Genomic DNA, 12,095 nt, shown 5'->3' with positions numbered 1-12,095 from the left:
GCATTTCATAAAGTCAAAACACATGGTTATAAGTTCAATACTCATCTTAACCATTCTAGCACACAGGTGAAACAGACTGGTTTCCAGCAATGAATTTGTCAATGCTCATCTAAGGCCTGAAGCTTTGGCAAGGTCTGGCACCTGGTTTACCAGTATCACAATTATTAAGGAAGATCCGAACTTGCTTAGAGTCTGGCTTGGATCACAGTCTTTTCCTTCGCCTTCTCAAAGTGCTAGAGTTAAAATATAACTTTTCAGCAAGATGGACACTTTCCAGTAGCAGGCCCAGAAATGCCAATTGTAATTACATTTAAAAAAAATGACATCTCCCGGTTTATTCATTATGACAAGTGCTTTGTGATATCCTAAACTGTATAGCTGAACAATATGGTTGCAGTTTGCCTTTAGAAAATGTTTCTTGCTTATTTTTCTAACAAGCATTTCCAGTCTGTGGAGTATGGATTACAGAGTTTGCCAGAAGCAGTATTGATATTTGTAATCTCTGGTTAATTGTGAGTATGAGACTGTTCTGAGCTTTTACCTTCATTTCACAGTCAGACTAGTTCTTATGCAGAAAGAACAGTTCCTAAAATTCTCTTTTTTAAAATAGCAGTCAGGTCTCTCTATTTAATGATTTGTTACCATATTATAGAGTGAGCATCATGTCTTTTCTAGGGATTTGATTTGATTAAATTGAATGAAATCTCTGATGATGCATGTCAATCAAATGTTAATATTAAAAAAAATTGGACTGGGGGCTGCTCTATTGCAGGTGAATATACTTAAAGGTAACCAAATATGTAAGTATCTTTTTGTGCTCTGTCTATTTTATTGGGTACATTTTTGGTGTGTTAGTTTGCAAAAATTCTTTTTATTTCTGCCCAGAGTAAGATTACCAAATAACTTACAATAGTCATATTTATAATAATATAAATTTATCATATAAATAATAGTATTTTTTGACACACCATGTGACTTTACTGGTGTCATAAGCACTGTTTGAAATTCCTCCATAAAGGATGGTGCTTTCATTTTTATTCAGGATGCTTGTTTAAATACCAAAAAGGAACTGAGCAGTTTGTTAATAGACACTATGTTATTTGAACACATAGGCATGACATTTATATTTTCAGAAGCCTGATTACGAGCATAATTGCTGCAATCAGTAGTTGCATCTGGAACAATCTGTATTGCAATCTAGGCCTCAGCCTGATTGTCCCTAGCTACTCTGCCAGGAAAATCTTAGGGGAGGAGAGCTGGTTGCCCTATTTCCACTAAATTTCAATGGGAGTTGAGCATTTAACTCTCTTAGGTCCCTTTAAAAGTCCTAGCCTTTATTAGTTTTAAAACTTATTTCTCATTTTTTTTGAATGAGCTTCCAGCAAAATGCTACAATGGGATGAGATCTGACGTTTGGAATTTCAAGAGTGTTGGTTTTCCAAGGGCTAAAATTGTATTTATAATGGGATACTAAAATACAACCCTAACTACCACTACATGGGTAATGAGTGCAATTAACTTTATGCCCCCAGTGGTTCTAAGTTTTCCAGGCACAGCTGATGTTAGAACAACAAAACAAACTAGATTTCCCAATTTTCACAAAAGTGGGATATTAGAATAGAAGAGAAATGTGTACAAACCTTCATTTGCTAAGTAATAAAAGTTGGAAATAAAAATAATAATCCTTCACATTCCTTTCACAGTTTATGGAAAAATGGGCCTTCTGCTGGGATGCCATGTACCTTACATGTGGGTTGAAAGATGTTATTAGCAAAATAAAATTCCTGCACAAAACAGACTGGATCAGGTAACCAGGTATTTTGAATAGTAGATTAAACACTGGTATCAGCAGAATTAATAAATATTAAACATTATCTTTATCTCTGAAAATATGTAGCTCTTTCATAAATAAATGTTTGATTTATCACAATTTCTGGTGCTTTAGTTTGTCCCATCCCTTGTTTTTAATTACCTATCTTGGAAATAAGTGAATTTTGATGAAGGGCAGAAAATAAATTATATCCCTTAATTAGCAGGGTTTCATGGAACGGTGGTTGCTTTTTAAAGTAGCTCAGTGAATTGCAATGTTTTAAAATTACATAGTTATTTGAAAGTCAAGCAAAATTTGATTTTTTAAAATAGAAATATGTCTTACTGCTTAAGATTCACAATATATGAAAAGGAATGAGCAGAGCCTTTACCTTTAAAATGCCTTCCAGTTTTATGCAGCAGATGGTACTAGATTGTGAATACGTCAATTTTATTTTATTTATATGCTAAAGAATGTGTGATGCAAGCCATGGTACATTCAATATATATATATATACTATATAGCAAAATAATCTTTAAAAAGTCATTTGTTGTGGTACATTTTTGTGTTGTATGAATCCTTTTCTTTACATATTTTCTGCATTTTAGATTGATCCCTTTCAAGGAATTCAGAAATCTAACCATGCATGATTTTCTGGCGTGGCCTAGCCCATTTCATGCATGGTGTCACAGATCTAGTTGAACACACCTCTTGGATACTCACCAGATTCCTGTGAGGGAGCCCACCTTACTGGGCCCAATGTGGTTGAAGTTTCCGGAATCTAAATTAAATCATGCACTGCCCTGATTTGGAGTCCCAAAGCACACTCTCGGGGTGCAGACCCTTTGTGTAGCCCCTTCCTGAGAGTTGAGACCTTGCAGTCCAACTGCTTAGTCTCTGTTATCAGTTGGTGACCCCTCAGGTTCTCTCGTAATTTAAACAAACCCCCTCTCTGAACTACAGCTGGGTGGTGTTCTGGGTCCACACATTAAGTCTTTAAGGAAATCTGATAGGTGTAACACGTACCATTGACGGACAGATTTTGCCCAGGATTCTAAACCACCATTGCTCTTTACTTAATCACACAATATATACTGTGACAGGGTCAGACTAGATGGCTACCAGACAGTGCTACTATTTGAGATCCGGGAAGCGCACTGCTAAAGCCTCCACCCCCAGACTAAGGGGAGGAGACACTGGACCCAGGACTCAATTGATTTTGGGGGACAACCAATGAGAAAAACAGGAAAAGGCATGAGGGTCAAATGGAGGGAACTGGAAGGGGACACCAAGCAGAGGACCCTGGACAGTGCCCACTGCTCTCGAAAGGCATCTAGGGAGCCAGCAGATGCTGCTCAGAGGAACTCTGCCCGGATGCATGAACGGATGGAGGAATGGAAATAGGCCCCACAGTTGCAGAGCACCCTCTCAGCCAACCGCCTCTCCCTGGTGTGGCTACCTTGGCCAGTGTTAGGTGGAAGTTGACGAGGAGGTCCCGTGACTTTGTGGGGCCCCGGATGAGGTGTGCATAGAGAATAGGTGCAGGAAAAAGTGCAGCCAGAACCTCAGCAGGAGTTTCTGGAGGAGCTGGAACAGGGGCTTCAGCCTTGCACATTCAAGGTAGATGTGCACCAAGGTCTCCCTCATGCTGCAGAAGGGGCAGGTGTCAGGGTGAGGGATGAATTGTGCCAAATACAGCCCCATGCTCACAGCTCCGTGAAGGAGCCACCAAATGATGTCCCCAGAAGGCCAAGGGGTCAGGATGGAATAGAGACTGGCCCACCAGAGGTCCTCATCCTCCACAGGTGTTATCAGGTCCTGCCATTTGGTGTCTGGGCAGGACACGAGGGCAAGGAAATGAATGGTGTGGAGCATGAGTGTGTACAGATGATCCCTGGGTGCGGTTCGGAAATGGACTGGCTGCAAGTCTAGCAGCCAGATTGATGCATGGGGAGAGGGCAGCCAGGGGGGCACATGGGGCCAGGGCCCGATGAAAAGCTCTGGAGGGCTAGGACTGGGGGCTGAGGACTAGGCTGGGAGTGCCCACTAGCAGGACCTGGTCGAGGTAAACCTGAGCAGTGGGAGGCAAGGCTGCCTCACCTCCTGGAGTACATGCCAGGGGGTGCAAAGGGTGGAGAGCCCCAGGTGCTGAGCCAGTGCCTGGGGATCTACCCAGTCCCCCCAGTCATAGTCCAGGAAGTCTCCGATCCTGGTAACGCCTGCCAGGACCATCCTCTGTTGAATTGAGGGGGCCTCTGCCACCTTCACATGGAGTTGGGGGTTGTGTAGCAGGGGCTCCGCGAGGAGGTCCTCCCCCTCGGTGACTGCAACGGACCTGGAGGCCAAGACCAGCCTCCAAGTCTGGAGGAGGTCCTGGTAGAAGATGGGCAGCTCGGAGAGATCTCGTGGAAGACCTCTTGGATGGAGATAAAAGAGCTGCTGATCGTATCAGAGCCCTTGGAGGTGGTGGAGGAAGGTGTGCGCCAGTGTACTCCACGCCGGACTACCTGCACTATAAAGCAGCCACTGCATGGCCTGGAGGTGGAAGATATGGACCTGGCTATGGATGCAGCACAGGCTGTCCCCCTTCCTCCAGGGGGGAGACTCAGGACCCCTACAGAGACCCAGTGCAGTCCTGGCCAGAAGAACTCCAGAATTGTTTTCTGGAGGTTGGCTAGGAAACTCAGGGTAGGGACCAGGGTGTTGAGTGGGTGCCAGAGAATGGACAGGGACCAGTTGGTTAAGCACCAGTGCCCTCCCCCTCAGGGAGATGGATGTGGGATCAAACAAAGGCGCCCCGAGCCTGAAGGTCTTTGAGGGCCCAAATCTCCTCCTGCTTCTCTCGGCACGCTCCACAGAGGGATGGATCCTTGGGGCTGGTGACCAGATGCCTCTCCAGTTCTAAGACCTCCCGCTCCAACTGCTCTATCCATGCATCCCTCCGCCGACTGACCCCCCCCCCCAAGTGTAGTTGTGGCAGAAGAGCTGGGCATGCACTTTCCCCACGTCCCACCAGCGCCGCACCAAGGGAAAGGCGTGCCTCTGCCAGGCCAGCTAGAACTCCTGGAAGAATGCCACGAAGCCCACATCCTCTAGCAAGCTGTTGTTAAAATGCCAGTTGGCCGACCCCACCCTCTCTGCAGTGAGAGAGGCCATCATGATCAGTCTATGGTGATCTGAGAACAGGGCAAGCTGGATGCTGGAGGAGTGGGCCCGTGAAAGATGGTGATGTGATAAATAGATGTGGTGCAACTGGGAGTGGCGCGGCCAATCATCCACCACCTGGACAAAGGTGAAAGTAGTGGTGTCGTCTGAATGGTGGTCATGCCAGACATCCACCAGGAAGTGATGGTTGATGATCTCCTGGAGGATGTCTGCGGCAGCCTGACACTACTCGGTTCCTGTGCGGTCCTCTTCCTTGAGGGTGGTGTTAAAGTCCCCGCCCAGGACCAGGCACTCATGAGGATCCAAGGTGCCGAGGAAGGCGGACGCCTGCTGGAAGAAATGCACCTGCTCCGGGCCTGAGTTTGGGGCGTAGACTGACCAAATTCAATGCTAGCCCCTCCATATGGACCCAGAGGTGCAGCAGGTGACCCGGCATGACCTCAGCAACCCCCAGCACCTCAGCCTGTAGCAGGGGAGAACAGGATGGTCACTCCACCCCCGTGGGTGGAGAGATCACTAAAATATACCCTGTCTCCCCACTCCAGCTGATCTCGGCGGATGGATCTGTATGGGTCTCCTGCAGGAACACCACAACAGTCAAGATATTTGATTTCCTGTGATTAAAGATTTCAGTTGCTTCCAAACCTTCCTTTTCACTTAAATCTTTTCCCCATCTTTTGACCCTGTTAGCTTATGGGAGTTTGTGGCACACACTTCCTTCTTGTCTACTTAATTCCCATCAGTTCATTTATATTCACTTAGTATTCTTATTTTTACTATTTCCATTAATCTTATCTCAAAGGTAAAACCTAACAATTTCATCCTTAAATTTATAGGCATTTCTCTGGTTGCTATCTGCAGCACATCCAGTGGAGTTGTAATACTTGCACCACATGTGATTCGTAGAGCTTGGGCTTGGATGATCTCTAATTTTTTTTTAGTGATGATTTAGAATTAATGCTTGGCATCCATAATCTATAACTGGTTTTATTAATGCCCTAGGCAGCATCACCACCATGTTCTTATCTGCACCCCAGTTGTTCCCAGCAATACTTTTAAGTCAATTAATCCTGTCTTTTCATTTAGTTTTGATATTATCTATATGACCCTTTCAGGTTAGTTGGTTATCCTAACTCCTAAGAATGTAAAATTATGAACTACCTGTATTTTTTCCTGTATAGAGATATAAGTTCCATTCTTCCCCAATATTCCTTTTTGTGAAGATCATCCCCTTTGTTTTAGCAAGTGAGAACTTAAATATCCAAGAATCTCCCCATTCTGAAATCCTCCCTGAGAAATCAGAAATAAACAGTGCAGGGGAAAGGTCCGTTTGTAGGATACAGGAGGTCAATGAGGCAGTGATGAGGCTTACTTTTATTAACTAAAAGATTTTATTTTAACCAAAAGATAGGAAAGGTGGAAAAGAACCCCCCTTGCTCAAAAGGTATAAAATGCACCAATTACAGGGGGTCTGTGAAACTTACAATCCACAACAGCTAACAGCTGAGAACCAGCAGCTAACAAGTAACAATATCTGATTGACAAGCAACAAGTAGCAACTCACAAGTATCAAACAACAGTGTTCAATTAACAAGTAACAAACTACAAAGAGATTATACTTACAAAGATTAAGCAAGGATACATTACGTTGGCCAGTTTCAGTTCACATTTGCTTTAAATTCTGCAAACGGGGGAGAGCCGCTGTGGATGATCAGTTCACAGCGAAGCAAGCTAGGGAAGATGCATCAGCCCACCAAACCGACACGCCCAGGAGATACACAGGGTGCCAGGTGAGATTCAGTTTCTCTCCGCCTTCTGCTACCTGGGTTTAAACTTTTATAGTTTCCTGTGGTCAGCAGGGCTAAGCTCCATTGGTGGCTATTTGCTGCATGACCTTTTAAGGTCATGGCTCAGTGTTTAGCCAACCAGGTGTTCATGATTTTCCCGGGCAGAGGCTGACCAGGTATGTGTGGGACGTGCGGTTGTACTGCTGAGTCAACCCTCCCCATGCTGCTTCTAGGGTGGCATGGATATAGTGGCGTGGAAAACGCCATTTTATAATTCTGTTCCCACACTCCCCACCTCATTGGTTCTCTCCACAGCTATTTTAAGACCTTTGTGCTTGGCCCCATATAGCAGGGTTGTCCACAAAGAGAGTAATACCTATTCCTGCCCATATACTCTCCAGGAGATCATTAATCATAATGTTAAATAGGGTTGCCCTGATAACACTCCCCTGTGGAGTGCCACTAGTAAGTTTATAAATATTTGACAAAGCTGCCCCCATTCTGACTTGCTATCACTTAAGAAGTCTTTTATCCACCAGAACATTCTTCCTTTTATTCCAATTTCAGTTAGTTTGTACAGCAAGACTTCCCTCCATAGCATGTCATATGCTTTTTCAATGTCCAAAAAGACATCTGTCAAATTCTCTGTTCCTCATTGGTTTTTGGTATTAGTTTCTAATCTTATTATATGATCAACTGCTCATATTCCTTTGCTGAAACCACTTTTTACAAAGTTTAGCAGATTTGGAAAAAAAAGATATGATAATCTCCCATTTATTCCTTGTTCCATAATTTTGCCCACACATGATGCATCAGGTCTTGTGTGTAATTTGCCAGGTTTTCCTATTGGTATAATGACTGCCTGCTCCCATTCTGCCAATAATATTCCTTTTCCCTATATGTTACATAATTTCAATAAAAATTAAACTTCCTTTTGATAGGTGCTTAGGCTTTGCTTTGCTGGGGCTGTATTTTTACTTTTGTCTATAGCTTTTTTTTTTTTTTTTGAGATTCTGTATGCTAACATTTTCATTCTCTATCATCTTTATATTCTACCAAGCCATGCAAGAGCTCAGTTTTCTTCATCAAACATTTTCTTTTGTTCACAACTCTTTACTGTGATTTGTATCACTATCTACTTTTTGGTACTTGTTTGCTAAAATGTCCATTTTACATAAGTTAGAACTTTCAACTTTATAATTTACAATACACCAGGTATAAATTTGTGTTTATTCTGTATCCCATTCATTGTTTTAACTTGTCTATCTCTCTCTGAAACCTTGGAATCTGTTCATTTTCCCACAAAACTGTCTCCAATTCTCTTTCTTTGCCTTTTTAATAATTTTTGTGCCACTGCTTTGTCAGTCATTTATAGTTCATTACGTCCTTGCTATTCACTGTACGTTTTGCTTGTTTGTATGCCTTCTCTCTCTCTTTAATTGCGGATTTACAATCCTCATTCCACTAAGGGACTAGATTTCTGAGTTTATGACAATTAAATGTTTTATGTATAGCTGGGCTGACTGCTGCTACAATTCCCTTTGTTATATTATCATGAAATTCCTCACCATTATCATTACAATTGGTACTTAGATACTCAGCACACTTCCACTTAAAGAGTCTCCAGTTTGCTTTGCTAAGGCTCTGGGTAGGAATTCCATTAGTGTTTTCTACATTACCTTGGCCTTGATATGTAATTAGCATAGGGAAATCATAGAATCATAGAGTTGGAAGGGACCTCAGGAGGTCATCTAGTCCAACCCCCTGCTCAGAGCAGGACTAACCTCAGCTAAACAATCCCAGCGAGGGTTTTGTCAAGCTGCAGCTTAAAAACCTCTAAAGATGGAGATTCCACCACCTCCCTAGGTAACCCATTCCAGTGCTTCACCACCCTTCTAGTGAAAAACTTTTTCCTAATGTCCAACCTAGACCTCCCCAACTGCAACTTGATGATCACTTCCTATTCTATCTTCTTTATAGATTTCCCTGCTGCATTTACTCGCTGTATTGCTTGTTGCAAATCCCAGATCTAAACGTGAAATGATTATATACACTGAATTAAACCTAGTAGGTGCTCCAGTATTGAGCAATACCATGTTGTGCGTGTCAATGAACTGTTCTAGGCATTTGGCATTATAATCAGTTTTCATGCTTCCCCATAATTCATTACGGCTATTAAGATCTCCACAAATAATATATGGGCCTTTGACACCTTTAACTAACTCTTCCAATTCTAGATTGTCTAGTTTTTTACATGGGTTGTAAACATTATAGATTCATATAAAGGTGCTATTATTCTGCCGGGGAAACTCAGCAATATTGTACTCAAAACTTAAGTTCTGTACAGTTAAGTCAACATATCTAAGATCTTCCACTATGAATAAACAGACCCCTCCTGCTTTTGTTATTTCTCTGTCATATTTGAGTACGTCATATCCTGAAAGTCTAAATATAAATTTTCTCACTGACCATGCTTCTTATACACATACCACACCAGGTTTGTTTTCTCTTTCAAAAACAGTTTTCTTTAATTCCTGACCATGTGTTATTAAACTATGTGCATTCCAGCAAAAAAACCCAAAAAACCAAACCCAAAACACATTAGAACCATGTTGCTTAAACTACATTTTTACCTTAATTTAAAATTGTATGAATGTGGTCTAAAGAAAGATTGCCTATATGTAGATACTTTTTTGCCACTTTTATCATCATTTTTATTTTTTCAGTCTTCTTCCCTGTCTATAAAGTGCAATTAATCATTTCTATTAGAAATGCTATAAATTTCTCTTTGCCTACAAGCAGCATGTCTTCATCTATTCCCGTTATATTATCTTTCCTGCCCTGAACTACATGTTGTTGTATCTGTAGCTTTTCCCTCACTGGCATTTTCTTCCTTCTCCATATTTCACTGTGAATATCTTTTGGTAGCTTCTGCACAGGATATTTTATGGATAATTTTAATTTTCTAGATCTCTCCAGCTCATGTTTCTGCCACACACCCTTTGAATGCTGTACTCTGCTTATTCTCACAATTGCTGCATTTTAGTTTTGTTCCTTACGTACAGTTTTCATATGAGAGTTCTCTTCCACATCTAGCACATCTTGTTTTCACTTTACAGTTAGCTGCCACATGCTCAAACCTTTGACATTTATAACATATCAAAGGGACTAGGTTATATGGTTTAACCCAGAAAAGATGAGATCCCACAATAACCCTATTGAGTAGCATTTCACCTTTAAATGTTACTCGGATGGCTGTGGATGGTTTGTGTTCTCTCTGTCCTGCTAATCAGTTACTTAACAAACAGCACTTGGTCCTCATCTACGCCCTTAATTAATTTCATCCTCAGCCATGCCTACTGGAATCCCATACATTACTCCCTCTTGCTTCAGTTATAAATTTAGGTAGCTGTCAAATTACTTTTATTTTCCCTGAAACTGTAGTTTTTCACCTAATCCATTCTTTTGTTTTTGAGGGATTTAACATCTCCTCTCTTTACATCTTCAGCTAGTGATTTAATAATTATAAAATGGCAATCCTTTTCCTTATTCTTTTTCCCATTCATGGTCTGCTCCTTCCTCCTCAGATACAGGTATTTCTAATCTTTTCTTCTTCCTAATCCATAGCCATTCCCCATCCCTTGCTTCTTCTCCCTCATTTTCCAACATAAATTCCAGCCTGTATTTCCAGATCTATTCAGCCAGCTGCCAGCTCAAGATGCCCCTGAGTTCCGAGTTCCAAGCCCCAGCTCTCAACCTCTCCCAGCCTACACAGCCAGCTTGCACCATGGCCAACAACAGCCCTTGCCAGCCCAGGCCAGCCTGCTGCAGCCTAACCTGCCAGCTCCCTTTTGTTTTCAGCTTTCTGGCTTTATACAAGCTCTGCTTGACCCTGCCCAGATGGGCTTCATCATCAATTAGTGCTTGTCCTTCAAACTGAAATCTCTTCCCAGGTGCAGCCTACCAGGTTAATTGACCTAATTTAGTCTGCTCTACCTTGTGTGGTGTGGATATGCCATCACATATCCCTTCAGACTATCCCACGGAGTACAGGTGCTGCCTACCTTGTATTTGTCATAACTAGTCTCACAGGTCATCTTTTGCCTGCTTCAGGTCCCCCACTAAGAGAAACAGTATGTCCTGTTCCTCCATATTCTCATTTCTCCCATTGGAACTCTAGGTCCTTCAAAGTCACTTGCAAGGCTTGCTGCTCAGCTACCAACTTCTCAGATAGCCTCTGCTCTTGTTCCACAGGCTACCCCAGCACCTTTTCCTTCAGGGTCTGAGTTCCCACCATATTCCTGCTAGTCTCCATAATTATCCCAGGATCCTTCAACCTTATCTTTGTGGGAGTCTTTCTCCCTTCCAAATCCTCCCCACCGTACATCATTATAGCCCCTTCAGCCTTCTCTGTTAGCGTTGTGCCCAAGGCACTCCCTTCTGTTCCTTTCCCTCAGCCTTGCCCTTTTCCTCATCATTTTTACTCTTCTTGTTAGGACAACACCTCGTTACGTGTCCTGATTCCCTGCAGGAAAAACAGACATCCCTCTTTCACAGTCTCACAACAGGTGGGACTCTTCTTGGCTGTTCTGCTTTTCTCCCTTCCAGACAAATCTTCTTTTTACAAGATAGGGATGGGCATTCCTTTTTCAGGTGTCCCCTCCTCCCACAGGCATGACACCTTCTTGGCCGGGAAGCTCTGGCTTCTTAGCCACAGCACCTCTTTTCCATTCCTAACTGCTAATTTCCTCCCAAGAACATTAAGCAAACATTATTGCTGTTCGATCTGTAGAAATAACTGTTTTTCTCGTTATCTCTGTTGGTTCTCTAGGTTCTATATAAATAGTGCTTGGATCCCTTTTTGTTTATTGGCCCATCTCAGATATGAACAGCAACTGTGGGGTCCAAATTGGGAAAGTATATGTGCCTTCAGCAAAAAAGGCTTCCATACACTGTAGCTCAGTCTATTGTCTCTTTCCTTTTGCTTTTTCTACTAGGGACACTCACCATCCCTTTATATTAGGGTGACCATCATGCCTACATTCTTGAATCAATTGTCACAGGATTTACTCATCATTGGGCACCTTCTTGTGGCCACGTCTGGGGATTATCTCCATTCATGTCAGATACTCCCTTCTGATGGTTGCTCTTACTGTGTCCCTTCTTGCTCTCCTGGACTTGTAGAGCTCCCTCTGAAGAATGAATGGCTTGGCTTCCTCCAGCCAAGTCACTGTAGTTTTCCCCTTCCAGGGTATCAAAGTCCCACTGGATCGGCTGTCCATGTGCCATTCCAGACAGTCTTCTGCTCCAAGGCCAGCTCCTATGCCACTTCC

General features: G+C 42.7%; 1 long non-coding RNA gene across 1 annotated transcript in view; it reads left to right on the top strand.

Annotated features, from left to right (window-relative positions):
* The first annotated feature begins 6,704 nt into the window (after positions 1-6,704).
* Positions 6,705-12,095, top strand: part of LOC137141197 (uncharacterized) — a 36,607-nt gene continuing 31,216 nt past the window's right edge. Inside the window, exon 1 of the long non-coding RNA XR_010916568.1 lies at positions 6,705-6,765. This is a non-coding gene — a long non-coding RNA (uncharacterized lncRNA). The remainder of the gene's footprint in view (positions 6,766-12,095) is intronic.

The sequence above is a fragment of the Emydura macquarii genome, unplaced genomic scaffold (genome assembly GCF_026122565.2).
Source record: "Emydura macquarii macquarii isolate MOO-44397 ecotype Brisbane River unplaced genomic scaffold, CSIRO-AGI_Emac_v2 contig_3019, whole genome shotgun sequence".
In the NCBI taxonomy this organism is placed as follows: domain Eukaryota; kingdom Metazoa; phylum Chordata; order Testudines; family Chelidae; genus Emydura; species Emydura macquarii.
Note: the sequence above shows the minus strand (reverse complement) of the source record. Positions and strands in the feature narration are given on the sequence as shown.